Genomic DNA, 21,398 nt, shown 5'->3' with positions numbered 1-21,398 from the left:
GCCACACCACTTAGTAGAAAAGTTTTAACATGGCAGCATATCTCAAAAATGTAGCCAGCGTCAGTAAGGGGATAACCACCCTGAAAAATTTTCTGATGTTCCCGCCGAGGTTTGAACTATAGCGTTCGGCGTCATAGGTGGCCGCCCAAAACAAAAAACCTCATGCAAAGCAACACATTTATGTAGAATAGGTTACAATAATATGCATATTTTGATCATAAATAAGATTAGAATTACGTCTCGAAATTTTAAAATGTAGTCAAAAGACTGTTAATGGGGAAGTTTTATCTTTTATGCATAGAAAGTGATTATCAAAATTCTGAGCGATAAGTCTTTTTCAAAAACGGATAGTCAAAACAGTGCTGCTGAGTCTAAAAAAGTTTCAAATTCAATTAAATAATGATTAAAAGAACTCAATGCCTAGACCACTAAAATTTTTTTCTTTTTGTCACTCGATTCGTTCGCCAAATTAATCAAAACAGCTGTTTCCCTTTATAAAATTAGTTGTTTTCAATAAATTAGGAACCGAATTGCGTGAAAAAAGAAACAAAGATAGTGGTTTAGGCCGTTGTTATTTTATAAAATTATTAAATCGATTAACTTTTTAATTGAAAATGAGTTCAGATTGAGTTAAAAAAAATATTGAATCAATAAATTTTTTAATTGAAAATTTCCTAAATTTCAATTTGGACAGTAATTGAAAACAACTCCGGATTCAATTGAAAAATGATTGATTCAGTTAATTTTTTGATTGAAAAAATTTTTATTTTCAATTAAATTTTTAATTGACAAAATTTTCGAGATATTTTTTCCGTGTAAACGACATTGGAGTGAGAGCAGAGACAACGGAGGACATGTTGAGGCTTTTGATGAAAACGCATTTTCCACAAGATACATCAGGACTCACGGAGATACCAGTATCTTGGAATAATGAGGTTGATCGAAGGCATATCATTACAGAATTTATGGTAAAGGAAGACTTGAGAACCTTCCAAACATTTACCAGGACCAGCCGGAATATTACCGGCATTACTACAGAAGGAGGCCGACAATCTGTCGCCCCATCTGAGCACTATTTTTACAAATTAGAATTTGCACATATTTCGAAAGCCTTGCAAGAGGCAATGGTGGTATTTATACCCAAGTTATGCGACACCAAAGGCCTACAGACTAATAAGGCTTACGTCCTCTCTACGCAAAGCCATGGAACGTATTGTGGATACCATGATCAAGAGTAGGACATCAAGCGAACTGCTCAAATACACACAGCATGCCTACGTAATGGAAGGTCGTTGGAGACTGCCTTGTTAGAGGTTGTGCATTAAATAGAAGAATACTTCGATGCCAAGACGTACAAATTGGCGGTATGCATTGACATCCAGGGGGGCGTTAAACAATGTGAGGACCGACACACTGATCCAATCCTTAGACCAATGCCAGGTGGACCGGGTCCTTAGAGACTGAAAAAACAATATGCTAAGGAACGGGTGGATAAATTGTGCGTCCCATGACAAAAATATAAGGGAGAAAGTTGTACAGGGCACGCCGCATGCCGCCACTCCTATGGGTAACCAAGGAAGACGAAGTTGGGCCAATTTGGTGCACCGCGTTTAATCAATAAACGATTTCGATATCTTACAAGGCCAAATACATAGGAGTCATCTTGGACAAGAAACTGAATTGGAAGTGTCACATTAAGAAGCGCATCTAAAAGACTCACAAATGTTGGGTACTATGTAAACTGGCCGTAGGCTCGAAATGAGGTCTGAAGGATAGTCCACTGGCTCAACAGGAGCGTAATTAGACCAATACTTACTTACGCTTCAGTAATTTGGTGGATTGCGATGGAGAAAAAGTGCAACGTAAGAATAAGGGGGAAAGAAAAAGCAGACGATTTAGCAGTAAAACCCAGGGGACTACCGTAAATAAACTTGGTTAACCCTAAACCTTTCGGGTCGATGCAGACCGAGTTAAGGGCGTGGGCGACGAAAATACTATTGGGAGAATCGGATTGTGAGAGACGAGACTATTACTGAAAGGAAGTAAGAAGGAGGTCACTATAGTTTTCGGAATCATAACGGGACACATAGGACTACGATCTCACTTATGCAAAATAGGTGCGATAAGTGATAGGGTATAAAAGGTAATGAAAAAACACAAAAAGGGCACTACCAAAACCACAAACATTTCGAATTTTGATAAAGAAAAATTAACTACAATGTAAAAAATGCATAACGGACAGATCAACAACACTATAAATCCAAACCGAAAAGTGGAAAAACTTAAACGGATGTGAGGTACCCAAAAAATCTGAAACATCACAGAATTTTCGAAGAGTATTAAAATATGTTATTCACATAAAGCGGGACTCTCCGTCTTTTTTTTTTTTTGCTATATAAACAGAGCGTGTAAATCTTCTAGCACGATGTTAATACCTTTGGTCTATTCGATCTTGTCTTCTTGCACGGCATGGGAGTAATGTGGAAGAATTTGCCTTTTATATGAAATGTGGCTAGCGTCTTATTCATTGGAGTAAAACTAATTTTAGAAAGGGGTAAGCTAGGGGCTTGAAATTTTGCCCAAATACTTATTCTCAGCTGGAAAGGCGACGACTTTGAGACCTGATATCATTCCTTCCATTCTTTTTAATATTGAGTGGCATTAGTACTTGCCTTTCACGGCATATACATGCTCTTAAGAAGGACAGAATTACTGCTTAAAATAACAGAAAATCAGTAGACACTCACCATATATTAAATGGGCTACTTCAAAAGAAATACCACATAAAGACAGTAGAGTCATCACTTGTCAAACTTTTAGAAGCTGCAAGGTAGTCCTCTTGGAAGCTTTACTTTAGAACGCACACGGTTCTTCTATTAGACGGCTTTGAAGCGCAGTTATCAGGATTGACTTAAGCAGGCCTTACTGGTTTTCCCACAGTGTTATTAATGTCACTGGCTAGAACAGACGTCTCAGTCATTGTATCCGTCATGACCGTCTAATCTGTCTAATCGGAAAACATGCTGACAGGCTGAAGGTTGCCAGCAACGACTTTTGTAGTAGCTGTGAGGACATCGAAGAAGAAGAGACTATAGAACACCTTCTGTGTGTGTGTCCCGCACCAGCAGTCAGAAGAAGTTCCACTTTAGGTTCTCATTTCTTTGAGAACCTTTCTGATTTAGCGGATGTGTACATTCGCAAGTTGTTGGGGTTTTTGAAGCGATCTGGATGATTCAACGGTAGGAACTAGATGGCATCTTGCTTCTTCATTTCCTGTGGTATCACAGAGGACGAAAACGTCTAAGTGAGTCCGATGGTAGACTGCCACTTAAACCTAACCTAACCTATTGATGTTGGTCGGATGGGATTGCAAAAGAGCCAACTCGTTCCATCTTCCAAACTTCCGATCTGGTTAGCTCACTACCTTTCACAGATGTTAAAGATAGCTTCCTCTAGTGACTTGACGGGGTGGTTAGTGTCCACAGTTAAGATAAAGCAGGAAAAAAGTAAAGCCTAAGCTTTGTCAAATTTTAGAACCGTTACTTAGTATCCTACTCCTTCTATGTCATGGTCATATCCCTGAATTTGGAATATAAGTATCGCACTTGCAATATAAGTCTCACACTAATTGAATAACCCTTTCCATTGACATTCCAAATGCTTGCCATACGTTTTGCATTTAGTGCGAATCATATGACGAATAAGCGTGGAGTCAATCAATTAAACGTTCACCGCCTCTCGGTTGGTCAATCATTTACTGTAGCTGTAGCCGCTCTCTTGCGGATGAATGCAGTTCGCAAAATATGTTCCTAGGCGTCAACATAGCGTATCGAAGCATTGTTTGCCAAAGATAAACATTATGGCATATTTTATTTCACACCATATTTCATTCGTGCTTAAACTTGACCCCCTAACTTTCAATTAAGATGTCCAAACTGAAAAGTTTATATATAAATTTTTTACGGCTACGAATACGGGTTTTTCTTATGAGGATACATCATACCGTCATATACATATGTACAATGTACTTGTATTCATATAGCAATTACATATGTACGAGTACGTATATGTCCGATTGCCAGAAAGGCCATGAATAATTTATCGTTTAGTTAATTTAAAGCATTTCATCGAATTGATCGTCTCAGAATCTGCAAAGGAAAGACAAAAACAAACAGCCTCAGGCCATGAAGATGCAGAGAATTTCATTTACGGTGAATGTTTTGTGGTCAATGTGTAAAGAATACTGGCCAAATTTTATGCGAGGCAACATGATCATGGCAAAAACCCTCTTAAATGCCAATTTATAATCGTCACATAGTACATTCATAGCCCAGATTATTTGACTGAAGATGATGATGAAGATGACCCTCAAGAAAGATCGGTCTCCAAGGGTTAAGTAGTCACCTCTATCTCCATCTCTATTATATCTCCATATTCGCATTCGCTCTCACACTTATTAACGCCGCATGTCACTTGACACATGACAGTCCGCGGCAGCAGCAGAAGCCACAGCAGCCAAGTTTGACATCGTTATCGCGATTAATCAAAATGACGATGCATAGTTTCGTTTTAAGCGCTTTGTAATGCCAAACGTTAAATTTCATTTTACTTTGCTGCTTAAAGCGGATCTTTGCCATTATTCTTCTTTCTAATCGCTTTTTCTTTTTCCATTTGTTGTTATCAACAATGGTTGGAGCGCGTCGCTCGGGCCATTATTATGCAGATCTCCCCCTGAAAGTCGTCGAACCTGAAAACTGCGTCCCACTGCGATGCAGAGTACTCAACAAATATAAATAATAATAAATTTATTAGCTAATAAAGAGGATGAGTCAGCTCTCAAGGGATTGAAGACAACAAGATGACGAGTTCTGCTGACACCCTCCAAAGCTTGCCCATTTCAAAGTCGTAATTTATTTGCTATATCTCTGCTAAAGTGTGTCTCTTAGCATATTCACTAAAAATTAGAGCAACTAAATACCTGACTGAAGAACAACAAGGCAGCAGGAGTCGATGGGTTGACCACTGTACTATTTAAGACCGAAGGCGGCACGTTGCTAAGGCGTATGCATCAGCTTGTCTGGCGATCTGGCTGGAAGAACGCATACCCGATGAGTGGAACCTCAGCATACTAGGAGAAAGAAAGGAGACAAGACGGAATGTGCCAACTATAGAGGAATAAGTCTCCTCCCCATCGCATACAAGATACTCTCGAGGGTACTGTGTGAAAGATTAAAACCTAAAGTCAAAGAGATAATTGGGCCCTATTAATGCGGGTTTGGACCTGATGAATCCACCATAGGCCAAATATTCACACTGCGTCAAATCCTGGAAAAGTCCCGAGAAGGACAAATCATCACCAACCTTTGTTGACTACAAAGCCGCTTTTGATTCAAGCCATGTCTAAGGTTGGTATCCCTCCAAAATAAAAAAGACTCTGCATGTCAGTTAAAATAGGAAAGAATCTCTCCGAACTGTTCAACACGAAACGAGATTTCAAACCAGCAGAAAGAAAGAATCGAAAGAGAGTCAGTGAAAATGGGTCTGGCAATAAATGGAGATCAGACAAAATGCATGCATTAACTCCCACAAGGTCTAGTACACTCGAGGAGACAAAAGCCGTAACAGAAACGAATGGCACCAGTTTTGAAATAAAGCGATGAATAATATTGGCAAAGAGATGCTACTTTGGATTACGCAAGCAGTTTAGAAACAAGGCCACTTCTCGACAGACGAAGATTACACTATAGAAGACACTGATACTACACGTGTTGTTATAAGGTTCCGAGGCATGGGTACTTGTGAAGGCAGACGAAGCAGTGTTTAAAGTGTTTGAGAGAAAAATTATTTGTAAAATTTATGGATTCGTTTGCATTGATGGAGAGTTTCGGTGTCGTATGAACCACGAATTGTATGAGTTGTATGACGACGCACAGTGGAATAAAAACGAAGAAAAAACAAGTAAAAAACCAGTAAGGAAGGAAAAAAGTCGGGCGTTGCCGACTTTATAATACCCTACACCTACCCTATAAATAGAATGTGGGAGCTATATTCAATTCTGAATTAATTTTGATGGACCTCGGCGTATGTTTTCAGACGTGTTATTAAACAATCCCCATCAAATTTCGAGCAATTATGTTCAAACTGTAATAACTACGGTTGAAAAATTACAACATTATGCAAATTACCCAAAATCTGACGAACATATATATGGGAGCTATATCTAATTCTGAACCGATTTCGAGCAAATTTTTTTAGATAATATGGCAGTCGTCGAGGAAAGCGTTGTGCAACATTTCTGCAAGATTGATCAAACAATGCGCTTGCTGTGGCTCTTGGGGTGAACATCTAGCGATATACATAGTTATAAGAAAATATTTCCTGCGAAATTTCTAGAGAATTGGATATAAAATGAGCGCTTTCTTGGAATATTTCTCAAAATCGGACCAACATATATATGGGAGCTGTACCTAAATCTGAAGCGATTTCGAGCAAACTTCTCAAATACTGTGGCAGTCATTGAGGTAAGCGTTTTGCAAAATTTTAACAAGATTGTTCTATGTTTGGCTCTAAGAGTGAAAATCGGGCGATATATATATATATATATATATATATATATATATATATATATATATATATATATGTATATATATATGTATATATATATATATATATATATATATATATAAAAGAGTTATCATCACAATTCCTTTTGAATTTTGCAAATAAAAGTGAAACCAAAAATAGATACTGTCCGAAATTTTCATAGAAAATGCAAATTTGTCCATGAACATTCCATTAAGATAAGGCGCCTGCTTTTTATAGCCGAGTCCGAACGGTGTGCGCAGTGCGACAGCTCTTTGGGTAGAAGTTTTTACATGGCAAAGGATAACTACCGCTGAAAATACTTCACAGAAATACCCATTTTGGGCAAAGATAGTTTCCACATCGGAATTTTTTAGTAAACTTCATGTGGAGCCTACAAGTATTGTTAGGGGCAAACAATTTTTTTATGGGCTTAGGGGATACACGGAGTAAAAAAACATCCACCCATATAGAGGATCTAGTCTTTGGAATCTGAAAACTCGAGCCGTTTTTTTTTTTAAATTTTTTTTAATATAAATTACCTATTTTGAAGCACATATAGCACCCGTTTAAGTTGACATATAATTTTCAAATTCACTTAAAACGCATCACAAACAAAAGAAAAAATTAAGGCATTTAAGCAAGTTTTTCAATAAAGAGTAATCGATGAAAATACTTTTTGATTTAAAAAATTCAATAAAATACACTTTTTTCACATTTTTTGACTTCCAAACTATATAACTTTTAAGTGAATAAGCAGTTGTGAACACTTTTTGCAGCAAAGTTATTGTAAATTTTGTCACAAACCCAAATCATGCATAAAAATAAAAATCGAACCACAAATGCCTTTATAAATTGCAAAATACGAAGCAGGTCTACATCAAAAATGCAAAACAAAAAAAACTAGAAGTTAAATATCCGCGAAACAAAACGAGATATTGTAGACCTCAAGCGGATTTTTGTGTGGATTTTTGAGCACTATCCAGTAATAATTTGAAAATCGGACCGAAATACCGCGGTCACCAACTTTAGGGTCCTGCCAAAAGGCGCCTGACAACTTAGAGCCTTGAAATTATGCATACGCTCTCGCTAGCACCTCACTCTAACCATTCCAAATTTCAAAGAGACGTCTCTACCAGATCTCTCGGTTTTCTCCCACTGAGCGACTTTAAGGAATGGAAACTTATCTCGCTAGCACCGCAACTCCTACCATTCCAAATTTCAAAGCGATATCTCTACCCTTTCTCACACGTCATATTTTTTACTAGTTTTCTCGATTTTCTCCCACTGTGCGATGCAAAGGAGTCAAAACTTTTTATCGCCCAAAGAATGCGTGTTTCCCCACTAGACACTGTCCATACGTAGTCTGACTTCTGAACGTGCCTTTCAGCAATAGGTGTCTAGATGGGGTCAGGTCTCCTGAGGACCTTCCATCCCAATAAAATTAATGAAAGGCATTTGAGAATAAAATGTCGGTTACCCCTCCCCAAGACCAGAGACTAAATTTTTTTGAAATATCGTGCGCCCAATTAACCCCGAAGAAACTTGTAGGACGATTTGGGCCAAATTCAACACGGACATTGAGTGGTCTAATAAGTACAAGTCTTTGTTCAATGTTGTAGAACAAAATATTAGTCTTTCTAGTAGCTAAATCCAAATATAGACCGATCTGAACCAAATACGACACGGATGTCGGAAAGCCAAATCAAATTATAAAAGTATCTTTTATGGGGCCAAAACTTTAAATCGAGAATCTATACGGCAGCTATATCCAAATCTGAAGCGATCTGGGCCAAATTGTAGAGGGATGTCGAAGGGTCTAACACAACTAACTGTTCGAAACTGTTCGGCGAAATCGGTCAATAAATGCGCCTTTTATGAGCCTAAGACCTTAAATCGAGAGATCGGTCTATATGTCAACTATATTTAAATCTGGACCGATCTGGACCATATTGCAGAAAGATGTCAAGAGGCCTAACTTAACTCACTGTCCCAAATTTCGGCAACATCGAACAATAAATGCGTCTTTTACGGGCCCAATACCTTAAATCAATGGATCGCTCTATATGTCAGCTATATGCAAATCTGGGCCAATCTGGGCCAAATTGAAGAAGGATGTCGAAGGGCTTAACGCAATTCACTGTCCCAAATTTTGACAAAATAGGATAATAAATGTGGCTTTTATGGGCCTAAGACCCCTAAACGGCAAATCCGTCCATATGGGGGCTATCTGTGCAAAGTTTCAGCTCAATATCTCTATTTCTAAAGACTGTAGCGTGATTTCAACAGACAGGCGGATGGACATGGCTAGATCGTCTTAGATTTTCATGACGATGAAGAATATAGATACTTCATAGGGCCGGAAATGGATATTTCGTTGTGTTACAAACGGAATGGCAAAATGGTGGGTATAAAAATCGTATGGCAGCCGTGTAAAAACTTCTCTTCAAGGAGGTGTCGCACTGCGGCCATTCGGACTCGGCTATCATACATTCGAATCATACATCAAAATTTGGTATAAGATTGATCCAGGAAGGACTTTAAAACTATTGTTCCAGATGGGGTATACAGTTGCGGTCAAAATAATAGCAGCGCAGGAAAATAAAAATCATTATTGATTTAATTGTGTAACACAGACTTTCTTCCAATCCGACTGCTGCATTTACCTTTACGGTATGTCAGTACAAAGCGGAATATGCAATTATATTGGTACAATTGTTCAGCGTGCTGAAGTTGTTATACACATTTAAAAAAGTCGCCATTTTACGAGACTGTCAAAAAAATAGCAGTGAACAGAAGATTTTGGAAAAACTCAGTAAATATCAATATTTTCAATCGAAATTGAATTGGTACGTGTGTTATTTTTGGCTAACAATATTGTTATGATTTGGAATAAATTTGGCCAGGGAAATCTTCGGAATGGGGACACCCATTCGTTGGGTAAAAATAGTTTATAACTGAAGTAACAACTTACGGAGTAGGTCAAGTTTTATTGAATTGTTTTGCAAATATGATAAGAAACGCATTTTTACACAAATAGAAAGTGAAGAGAAAACCATTTTCGACGTGTGCAAATAAGCCCACGATTAAAAATGTAAGCACCAGAACGTCCTTAGTGACTGTCACTATAATTAGAGACAGTTTTTTTCGTCCGTTCAGCATAGTACTGACTTCATTCATAGCGAAAATGCCTATTAAATTATTGTGAAATCCGACGGACTCTTCTTTGTCAGAACTCAAACAAAAGTTAAACACCAACACACAACAAAGACAACAGTATTCGGCCGATTTCGTAACCATCGTAATTACATTCGCAATTAAAATTGTGCGAAATTTATCCTGGAGGTAGCGATCCCCGTCAAGCTAATGTAGGTGAACAAGCTCGTTCCGGCCCAAAGGACCGATTGCCGCGGGAACCGGGCAGCCATTGGTTATTTAAAGGCCCCAATAACTCCCCTTGTCATATCGAGCAGCATAGACACTCAGTATTTGTGCAAGAGCCTGTGCCGACCGTTCGATACCGCTCGATACCGCTGATTGTCCGCGACTGCCATAGCAATTACTCCGTATGGAGCATTCCACTATCCGCAACCTGTGGACGACAGTTCGCAGCTTAGCTTCTTGTAACAGCAATGAGCTCCACACAGATTGGACGTCAATGTTCCAGCCCTGTGAGCTCGAGAATTGCGCCCTCTAAAGGGTCAAGAAGTCAAGAACCAAGATCGGTTTATATGGCAGCTATATCGAAACATGGACCGATTTGGCCTATTTACAAACAGAATGACGGAATTAGTGTACCCCCATCCTATGGTGGAGGGTATAAAAATAAAAATTGTATTGTGGGGTAATTATCGGTCCCGAAAACATGTAAAACGGTCGGAGAAATAATAATATAATCCTCGATAGACCACTAAGGCGGGATCAAATGCAATGGTTCATGGGGGATCAAATGCAATGGTTCGGGGACGTTTTCCTTAATAAGGTGTTGGTCCAATATATACCATCCAAAATATTATGACTTTATCTTGCAAACTTCATCAAGATTATGACCCGAAGTATACAAGTCTTTTGGCAGTAAGATGGTTTCAAGAAACTTATAACCACTTAATGGAATGACTTGTATAATCTTCAGGCTTTAATGCAATAAAAATTTTGTGGTGCAATTTCCAAAAATGAGATGGCCATAGCAAAACCGAATAATAATTTTAAGCCTTAGTGTGTAATTCAAGCGCCTAACAAAAAATCCGAAAGAAAAATTCAAAAATATAGTAGCGTCAGTGGAAAGACTTTGTGAAAAAGTTTAACGCAACAAAGGGTGCCCAATAAATCACTTATTTATAAGAACTAAGGTATCTTGTTTAAGTTATCACTGCTATTATTTTGACTGCCCTTTATTGAGAAATAAACACATTTTTGGGCTTTATTGCAAATACGTGAAACCTTTTACTTTTATTAAAGGGTAAATATAAGGGGTCATATAATGCCGATAAGACTATGAAACAAGTAAACGCGTGCTAAGTTCGGCCGGGCCGAATTTATACAAAATAAATTTAGTTGAAGGGCATAATTTTATTCTACATCCAAAACTTCTGTCAAACCAACAAAAATTAAAGCTTCCGGAACCGAACAAGAATGACCGAGACACTGATTTGGACCATATTTGGCAAAGTTGTTGGAAGTCGTAACAGAACACCGCATGCAAAATTTCAGCCAAATCGGACAAAAGCGTCTTGTAAGGGCTCAAGAAGTCAAATCAGGAGATCGGTTTATAAGTACTTTATATAAGGTTATTGACCGATTTGGACCGTACTAGACAGAGTTGTTGTTTATGAGAACAAAATCAGTATATAGACCGTACTTAGCACAATTGTTGGAAGTCATAACGGAACACCACGTGCAAATTTCAGCCAAATCGGACATAAATTGCGGCTTGTAAGGGCTCAAGAATTAAAATCTGGAGATCGGTTTATATGGGAGCTACATCGGTTAAAGACTGATAACAGAACACCGCATGCAAAATTTCAGCCAAATCGGACAAAAATTATGGCTCAAAAGTCAAATCGGGTGATCGGTTTATATGGGAGCTATATCAGGTAATAAACCGATTTGGACCGAACTTGGCACCGTCGTTGGAAGTCATAAGAGAACACTATGTGCAAAATTAAAGCCAATCGGACGAAAATTGTGGCTTCCATGGGCTCAAAAAGTCAAATCGGAAGATCGGTTTATATGGGAGCAATATATGGTTTTAGAATGATTTGGGCCGTACTCGGCATAGTTGTTGGAAATCGTAACGGAACACCGCATGCAAAATTTCAGCCAAATCGGACAAAAGTTGCGGCTAGTAAGGGCTCAAATCGGGAGATCGGTTTATATGGGAGCAATACATGGTTTTAGACCGATTTGGACCGTACTCGGCACAGTTATTGGAAATCGTAACGGAACACCGCATGCAAAATTTCAGCCAAATCGAACAAAAGTTTCGGCTTGTAAGGGCTCAAATCGGGAGATCGATTTATATGGTAGCTATATCTAAATCTGCACCGATATGGCCCATTTACAATCCCCAACGACCTACATCGATATTAAGTATCTGTGCAGAATTTCAAACGGTTAGCTTTACGCGTTCGACCGCAATCGTGATTTGGACAGACGGTCGGACGGACATGGCTAAATCAACTCAGAAGGTCGATATGATCAAGAATATATATACTTTAAGGGATCTTAGATGAATATTTCGATGTGTTACAAACGGAATGACTAGATGAGTATACCTCCATCCTAAGGTGGTGGGTATAAAAATATATATTTTTTCGATTAAAACATTTTATCATTCTGCGCTGCTATTTTTTTGACCGCAGCTGTATATAAGACATGTATGAACAACATTAAAAAAATGAATCAGTTTAGAAAGACCCATGATGCCGGATTCATAATATCTAAGGAAACATTTGTTGTTATAAAGCCTTATCACGGGTGTAGCGACGCACACCGATTCTGCGATTCGAAAAACTACGCACCTGAGAGACCCAATTCTTATACGATTTCGCTAAGGTTTTTATGTATAAATAACAAGTAAAAGCGTGCTAAGTTCGGCCGGGCCGAATCTTATATACCCTCCACCATGGATCGCATTTGTCGAGTTCTTTTCCCGGCATCTCTTCTTATTCAAAAAAGAGGAGGAAGAAAAGATTTGCTCTGCTATTAGAGCGAGACCTGGAGACCTGTGTAAAATGTCTGCCAATTCGAATAAGAATTGCGCTCTTTGTGAGCTCAAAAAGTAAAATATGGAGATCGATTTATATGGGAGCTGTATCGGGCTATGGACCGATTCAGACCATAATAAACACGTATGTTGATGGTCATGAAAGAATCCGTCGTATAAAATTTCAGACAAATCTGATAATAATTGCGACCTCTAGAGGCTCAAGAAGTCAAGATTCCAGATCGGTTTATATGGCAGCTATATCAGGTTATGAACCGACTTGTACTTTATTTGACACAGTTGTTGAAAGTAACAATAAAAAAACGTCTTGCGAAATTTCAGCCAAATCGGATAGAAATTGCGCCCTCTAGAAGCTCAAGAAGTCAAGTCCCCAGATCTGTTTATATGACAGCTACATCAGGTTATGAATCGATTTGAACCATATTTGGCACAGTTGTTGGATATCATAACAAAATACTACGTGACAAAATTCATTCAAATTGGATAAGAATTGCGCCCTCTAGAGGCTCAAGAAGTCAAGACCCAAGATCGGTTTATATGACAGCTATATAAGGTTATGGACCGATTTGAACCATACTTGGCACAGTTATTAGATATCGTAACAAAACACGTTGTGCCAAATTTCATCCCAATCGGATAAGAATGGCGCACTCTAGAGGCTCAAGAAGTCAAGACCCAAGATCGGTTTATATGGCAGCTATATCAAAACATGGACCGATATGGCCCATTTACAATACCAACCGACCTACACTAATAAGAAGTATTTTTGCAAAATTTCAAGCGGCTAGCTTTACTCCTTCGGAAGTTAGCGTGCTTTCGACAGACAGACGGACGGACGGACAGACGGACGGACATGGCTAGATCGACATAAAATTTCACGACGATCAAGAATATATATACTTTATGGGGTCTCAGACGAATATTTCGAGTAGTTACAATCAGAATGACGAAATTAGTATACCCCCCATCTTATGGTGGAGGGTATAAAAATTGTTCAAATAACTTGACAAACTTCGCCCAACCGAACTAAACGCGCATTTACTTGCTTTGTGTCGTTCCTATATTTTTTGGCCTTTTTGAAATTATCTAAAAATTGTATAGAAACATTCTTGAGGAGCATAAAAATGTCTGTTGCTCATCATCTTCTATTCACGTTAAATGTTTTTGCATTAATTGGGAGAACTCGTATATTTTTCCGTTTTTTTTTTCATTCTTCTATTCTTTTTATCACAAAACAAGAAAACGAACGGTGATCATTCAGCTTGTTGTTGTTGAGGCAATGAGTCTAGTTAGTCAACAGCATTTTTTGTGGTTGAGAGAGCATTTATACATACGTCCTCTGCTTAACCTACAGCTATGTATGTGCATAATTAACGGACGTTTAGTAGAGTAAGCGCCAAATAAGATATTATATTACACGTTAGTTGCTACACTTGAGAAATGTAACGATGTGAACGGTTTTAAAAATTTGATGCTTCAATTAAAAAACAACCACAAATCAAATTTCAAACAGAAAAAATGTAGGTACATAACTTGAACAAAAGGACAACATAATGAACGAATGGGTTTATAGCATATAAAAGTTATAATTTTGTTTGGCATACAAAAAACAGCCATTGGCACCACCCCAACCCGATTTTGGTAATAATTAATAATATTGTAAAATAATTGAGTCCACTCTAAGTAAAACTCCTCGCAGACAGACATACATTTGACATCGATGACGATAGATATTTTAAATTCCCTATCAATATTCGATTACAGACACATTCGCAAACGTTCACATACCTATTGCTCTGAATATTTTTCCTGATGCATTATCCGATTTTCCGCAGTTCCCCTTTCAGTTGCACAAATATTAGCCACAAACAATTATTTGCCACAGTAAATACCTTTTTTGTTTGGCGTTAATTGCTTTGATTTTCTCCAATTACTTTTTTGTTTACTATACAAAATATTACTGGATGTATGTAAGGCATGCACTTATAAAATATTCTTATGCATATAGGTATTTATTTATTCATTAATTTTCTGTTTTTTTATTTCATTTCTGAATATAATGAAATTCAAATGCACAACAAGCAAACGCACACACACACACCATAGTCAACGATTATTCTACGTATTCCTGGAATACCGTCATTATCCACCAGAGGCCACCGATGATGGTTGTTTGGTTGTTGTTGTTTTGTGGACGTGAGCACGAATGCGACAAACTGGCGGGCGGATGAACGACGAGTCTCTAAATTCTATCCTCCGATGCGCCGATGCAAACAAACTGCGATACTACGTTTAGTTTGACCGGTTGTGTAGTTGGGCGACGTGAACTTGTTACGGAACGGTTTCAAAAACAAAACTGAAAACAAGTTGAAAAAATTCCAGCAACATCACCTGTGAAAACGATTCACCACCAAACAAACAGCCAGTTAACAAACGGCACGCTAACTACCTGAATATTACGCTCATATGGCCGAGTCTCAGAGCAAAGGGGCCCAAAGAGATCTGTTAGTGTAAGATATTTCTGTGGACATAAGAAAGAGCATAAGAGAGAAACTAACAAAGTGCCAAGATTGGGAAAAAAGTGCAAAAATTACTTTCTTACTTCCCGTCGTCAGTAACGCTGTTTGTTGGGGACAGTGATGCCAATCAAATAGAATATATTACAATAAAACAGAGTATTTTGTTTAGCTTTAGAATTGTTGCGATAAACTTTAACAAAATATTATATTTTTTTTTTTAAATACTAGCACGAACATTTATTTATTTAACATGTTTTTAGCTTGTACGTTTTCTTATATGGAGTTTGACAGTTGTTCACGTGAAAAGCCGAATAGAGTGCCAACGCTAAGTTTCAAGTTAACAAGCCTGTTCTGATTTTCACGGAAGTTTGCGAATACAAATCGTAATAAATTCGTGCGACGTATACGTTGATTCGCCTGTTTTCGTGCTATTTTCATTTCCAATACATATCGTTCAATGTTTTGCCTAACTTCATTCGCCATACGTACACCTGTGTCAATAACTTTGTATCTGCTTTAGAAGAAGTAGATAATACTACAAAATAATTAAGCTTAATTTTCATAATTTTTATACCCACCACCATAGGAAAGGGGTGGGTATAAAAATTTCCGACATCTGACCTGAATATAGTTCAGATCGCACTACATTTAGATATAGCTCCCATTTAGACCGATCTACCGATTTATGGTACGAAAACCCATAAAAGCTTTATTTATTGCCCGATTTCGATGGAATTTTAAACTGTGAGTTTTTTTAAGTCTCCCGACATCCGATTCACATATGGTTAAAATCGGACTATATTTAGATATAGCTGCCATATATGTAGATCGATCTGCCAATTTAGGTTCTGAAAACAATAAAAGCTGCATTTATTTCCCGCCATTGCTGAAATTTGGAATAGTGAAATGTTGTTAGCCTCCCGACATCCGACCCATATATGGATCAGATCGGTCTATATTTAGATATAGCTCTCATACCGATCTGCCGATTAAAGGTCTGAGGCCCATAAAAGCTTTATTTATTATTCGATTTCGTTGAAATTTGAAGTAGCGAGTTGTTTTAAGCCTACCTGTTTTAAGCCTACCTATCACTTTGACGAAAACAGTTCGGTGCACGGGCTAAGGTATTTTCCGCAGTGGGGACACAAATAAGCCAGTGATCGACTTGTTGTGCGCCCTATATATTAAAAAGTAGGTTAGGTTGAAAAGAGGGTGCGGACATTAATCCTACCGACCGTTTCGCTGTTTCACAGTGTTGCAGGATCGTACTATGGTCAGGCAGTCAAAAACAGATCTCAGTCCCTGATTTCTCAATGTTGACACCCAGGCCCACTCTTTCTTCTAGCTTTGATCCATCTGTATAGCATGATCTCCCAGATGACAATATCAGAGTTACGTCAAACCAAGACTGTGCCTCTGGCAGCAGTGTCTCGCATTCGACCTCAAGTGTCATCTCAGTATCCGATCGGAAAACTCTTCTAATCCATCCGGATTTCCTATCGTCGCCTCGATTACTCCGCGATGATATGACCTGCTCCTATCCTCAATTCTCCCATCACCTTAAGTGTGAGGCAGGCATTGTATGTCAATCGGTCGGATATCTAGAACAGTCTCTAGTGCCCTAGTGGGCGTCGTCCTCATCGCTCCGCCCATACCAAGACAATAAGTTCTCTGAATCTGATGTACAATCCTTACGTTGCACTTTTTCTCCATCGAAGTACACCAAATTAATGAGGTGTAAGTAAGTATTGGGCTAATCACGCTTCTGTAGAGCCAGTGGATTCGAGCTAACGACCCGTCTATATAATGTCCAACATCTGCGAGCCTTCTCTGTACGCTCTTGAATGTGCGACTTCCAATTCAAATTCCTGTCCAAGATCACTCCTAAGTATTTGACCTTGTCAACGAAGTCGTTCTATTGAGGAAACGTGGTTCTTCAGTTGATTCGGATCCTTATCCCTTAAAAGTATTATACCATCGTTTGCGTAGCAGACGGGTGCAAATCCATCCTCAATCAGTATACGTAACAGGTCATTTATGGTGGTCACCCATAGGAATGGTGATAAAATACCTCCCTGTGCCATCATGAGACCCACAATTTATACACCTGTTCCTTTGCATATGGATGCGGTCCACACGGTACTGGTCTAAGGATTGGATCGGTGTTTCGGTCCGTACATTGTTAAAAGCCTCCTTGATGTCGATGCATACCGCCAATGTGTACGTGTTTGCATCGAAGGATGCTTCTTTTTTATGCATAACCTCGTGTAGGGCAGTCTCCACCGACCTTCCCTTGACATTGGCTTGCTGTTTGTATTCGAGCAGTTCGCTGGATGTCCTACTCTTCATCATGGTATTTGCAATCCGTTTCATGGTTTTTGAGTAGAAAGCACGTAAGGCTTTAAAGTAATAGTTAATGCCAAAATGGCAGATGAAATCTTTTCAACAAAACAACAGCCCGTGCCATAAATCACGGATCATAAAAGCTTGCTTCAAAGAAAACAATATAAAGTCTCTAGAGGGGCTAGCGCAAAGTCGTGATTCAGCCCCATTTAAAAACCTTTGCGGGATTACAAAATGGATAAAAACAAAATGTAGGGTATACGAGAGCTCTTGTTAACACCATGGTAAAACGTTTTGCCGGGTAATATGTCTCCTAAAGTAGAACTTTACACTTACATTACTTGAACTCTTTGTGAAGTTGACAATAAGAAACATGTGAACTTAATACGATGTTTGAAGTTAACAATTGGAATATTTATGACTGGGCGGGTAAAACGCCCCAAGCTACATCAATCCAAATTACATTGCTTCTTCAACTTTGGACTAAACGTAACCCCTTGGGTTCGATTTTGACAATCTCTTATTGGCACAAAATCCCTAACTTCTGAGAAACCACATGAAGTCTTTTCTACTTCCTGAAAAGCCACAACATTTGTTTCTGAAATTCTTCATAACAAGTCCACTCTTTACTCTCCCATCTAATATTCAGCAGCTTTGACCATCACCTAACTCTACTATATAAACCTCCGTTTTTAAACAACATCAAAAAGTCCATACAAATAGTTGCGTTTCATTATTTGCTTTATATTGTATGCGGTTTAGTTACAACAGTCTTAGAATTAAATTCTTTTCGTGTTAATCATTACAAAATCGCCCCGGTAGAGGAGTTGAAATGGAGTGTTTACCAAATTTTAGGTCTACAAATCTAGGTCCTTATGAACGCAATAGGGCAATACAACCCATGGCAGCCGGTTGTACGAACCGGATTGACCCGATGAAGTCCACCATCGGCAAGGGCTGCCGCCTCCGTGTACAACAAACACACTGCTACAACAAAAACAATTTTATATGGTACTTTCTTATGACTTCAAACATTCATGCCAGGCATCAGCCAAATAGGTCCATGGCCTAATATACCTCCAAAATAAACCGAACCTCTAGTATGTATTCATGAGCCCCACAGAAACCTCTATCCAATTTTACTGAAAGTTGGTATATGAACTACGCTTCTGAATAAAAGATACGATATTCCTATTGGGGGGGATATTTTAGTTTTCATAGAATTGCGTTTTTTTTGGAAAAACGCATAATTAGCATCACTACTCTTAGACTCATTCAATGGCAAACAAAACGGTTGGAACTCTCCCAATTAAAGTGTATTGTTCTCCCTCATTCCTTAACCTTTTCATTGCTACACTTTGCGGGTTTCGTTATTATTTTCAGTTTTATTCTTGATTTATTCGTCATTATTCTGCTTTGTTTATATCGTTTATACGATGTAGTCGTCATGCCGTTGTGTTCATTGCATTCAAAAGTTTGTAAGTATTTGTGGGAGTTAGTGTGTAATGCTTTTTTTATTGTATTCTAAAATCGTCAGTAGCTTTTCGCCGAAGTGTACATTAGGATGGATGGTAAAAGATATTAAGTGATATGTGCACAAACACTCGGCTCAGAAAGGATCCGACTACGAACCTTCAGAACACAAACAATAATTTAGTGAAAACTCTATTCAAGATGAATCTCGTCAATTCAATAGAGAGAAATAGATTGATCACAAAAACAGCCCTACCTCCTAAAATATATGGGTTGCCCAAGATACGAAACAAGAAGAGCATCCCCTTACGACCGATATTTGACGAAGGACTCACATTACAACATTAACGACGCGATAGAATTAAATAGTACGGAAGTAGGAGACGACGAAATTCTAATTTCGCTTGACGTGGTATTTTTGTTCCCGTCTGTTCCAAACAACCTGGCAGTTAACATTATAGACTCAAGAAGGGGAGTACTAAGTCAGTACACAAAGATACCAAAAGATATGTTTATGAAAATGATGACGTTCTGTATTAAAGACTCAAGATATTTAATGTATGAAGATAGACTATACCGACGACAGAAAGGCTTACCAATCGGATCCCCTGTAATAGCAGACATAGTTATGGAAGACCTTCTGAGAAGGTATTTGGACTGTCTGCCGTTGATAATAAATAAGGACAACATCAATAGTACTTTGGAAACATTTAACTCATAAAACAGCTGCATCCAGTTCACTATGGAGAAAGAGAACAACAACAATTATAAGGCAGAATAACCACGTAAAAGTGGATTGGTACCAGAAACAGACATCATCTGGAAGACTTATAAACTTCCATTCTAAATATCCGAAGAATACGATTATCAATACAAAGAATTTCATAGGAATAATATAGAAAGAATAAGGGAGATTTTGACGAAAAATGAATTTCTGTTACGGCGATTTAACGAAAGGAAGCCAAAGAAAGTGGACACCGATCAACAGAGAATGTACAAATCGATGACATTTGTGCCAGGTTTTTCCGAGAGATTTGAGAACTCGGACATATATAATAGTGACAAAATTGAATTGGCATTCAAATCTTGTAATACGATGAAGCAGTCAAACAAAATCCAAGACAATCAGAAATGAGAAATCAAATGTAGTATACCGGATAATGTGCAATGGATGGAGACGACTCTGATTTATGCCAGAGGGCATATGTAGGGACAATGAAATTAAAACTAAAGACAAGATTATGATCGCATAAAACTGATCAGAAATCGCGGAATAAACCAATGGAGCAAAGCATTGCATTAACCTCCCACTATGCGACCACGGGGCAACGACTGAACTTTGGAAATATCGATGTATTGATGGAAGAGAAGAACCCTTTCAGAGCATACACCTTGGAGATGCTACACTTCACGAACATTCCAACAGATAAGAGACAGAATTACATGACAGACACTGACAAGTGCTTACAAATGTACAGCCACATACATAGTTAAAAAGCACGGAGCAAAAAAGAGTTAGTTGACAAAGAGACACCAAACAGTTCATAAGCAACTCCATTTAGTACTCTTTAACTCAAGTAAATATATTTAATATTATTTTGTGAAATTGTGTTAAATGTTGGTGAATGATAATTGTTAAATTTTTATTTGCAGTTAAAATTTTGATTACCGGCGGTAATCGAAATATTGGCCGTAAATAAACGAAATTAGAATAAAATTTAATTAAAAAAACCCGAAATCCAGTGAATTTAGTTAAAGAGAAAAGACCTCAAGCTGAACAAAAATTGCATAATAAGATCCAAATAAAACGCATAAAAATGTTCAATGTTCAAAAATTTTCAAATTTTCGTTGTTTCGAACTGTGGATGCCTCTCACTACGGTGGGTATCAGTCAGCCTCTTCAGTCTTGCTCAAAATGCAAAAATTAAAAAAAGAATTTTCAAGTGAAGAACAAGCTAAAAATTGGTATTAATTACGGCCTTGTAGAACTTATTGTGGTGTTCCGCAAGCTCTGTCCTTCGATAGAATATCATTAAAATAAAGGTTAGCGTGTCCTCCTATGACGCTGAACTTCGGGCGAGAATATTAGAATTTTTTTTAGCTGTGGTTTTCCCTTGCTAATGCTTGTGACATTTGCAAGGTTTTGCCATGCGTCGAAGCCATTAATAACTTCTCCCCAAAGAGTTGTCGCCCTGCGGCACGCTATTCGGACTCGGCTATAAAAAGGAGGTCGCTTATCATTCAGCTTAAACTTG

The 21,398-nt window shown here is 38.2% G+C and overlaps 1 protein-coding gene across 1 annotated transcript in view; it reads right to left on the bottom strand.

The window, feature by feature from the left end:
• Positions 1–15,194, bottom strand: part of LOC106082382 (sodium- and chloride-dependent GABA transporter 1) — a 170,009-nt gene extending 154,815 nt beyond the window's left edge. Inside the window, exon 1 of the mRNA XM_013244848.2 lies at positions 14,597–15,194. The gene's annotated coding sequence lies outside the window, so the exon portion shown is untranslated. The remainder of the gene's footprint in view (positions 1–14,596) is intronic.
• Between the last annotated feature and the right edge of the window lie 6,204 nt (positions 15,195–21,398).

The sequence above is a fragment of the Stomoxys calcitrans genome, chromosome 1 (assembly GCF_963082655.1).
Source record: "Stomoxys calcitrans chromosome 1, idStoCalc2.1, whole genome shotgun sequence".
NCBI lineage: Eukaryota > Metazoa > Arthropoda > Insecta > Diptera > Muscidae > Stomoxys > Stomoxys calcitrans.
Note: the sequence above shows the minus strand (reverse complement) of the source record. Positions and strands in the feature narration are given on the sequence as shown.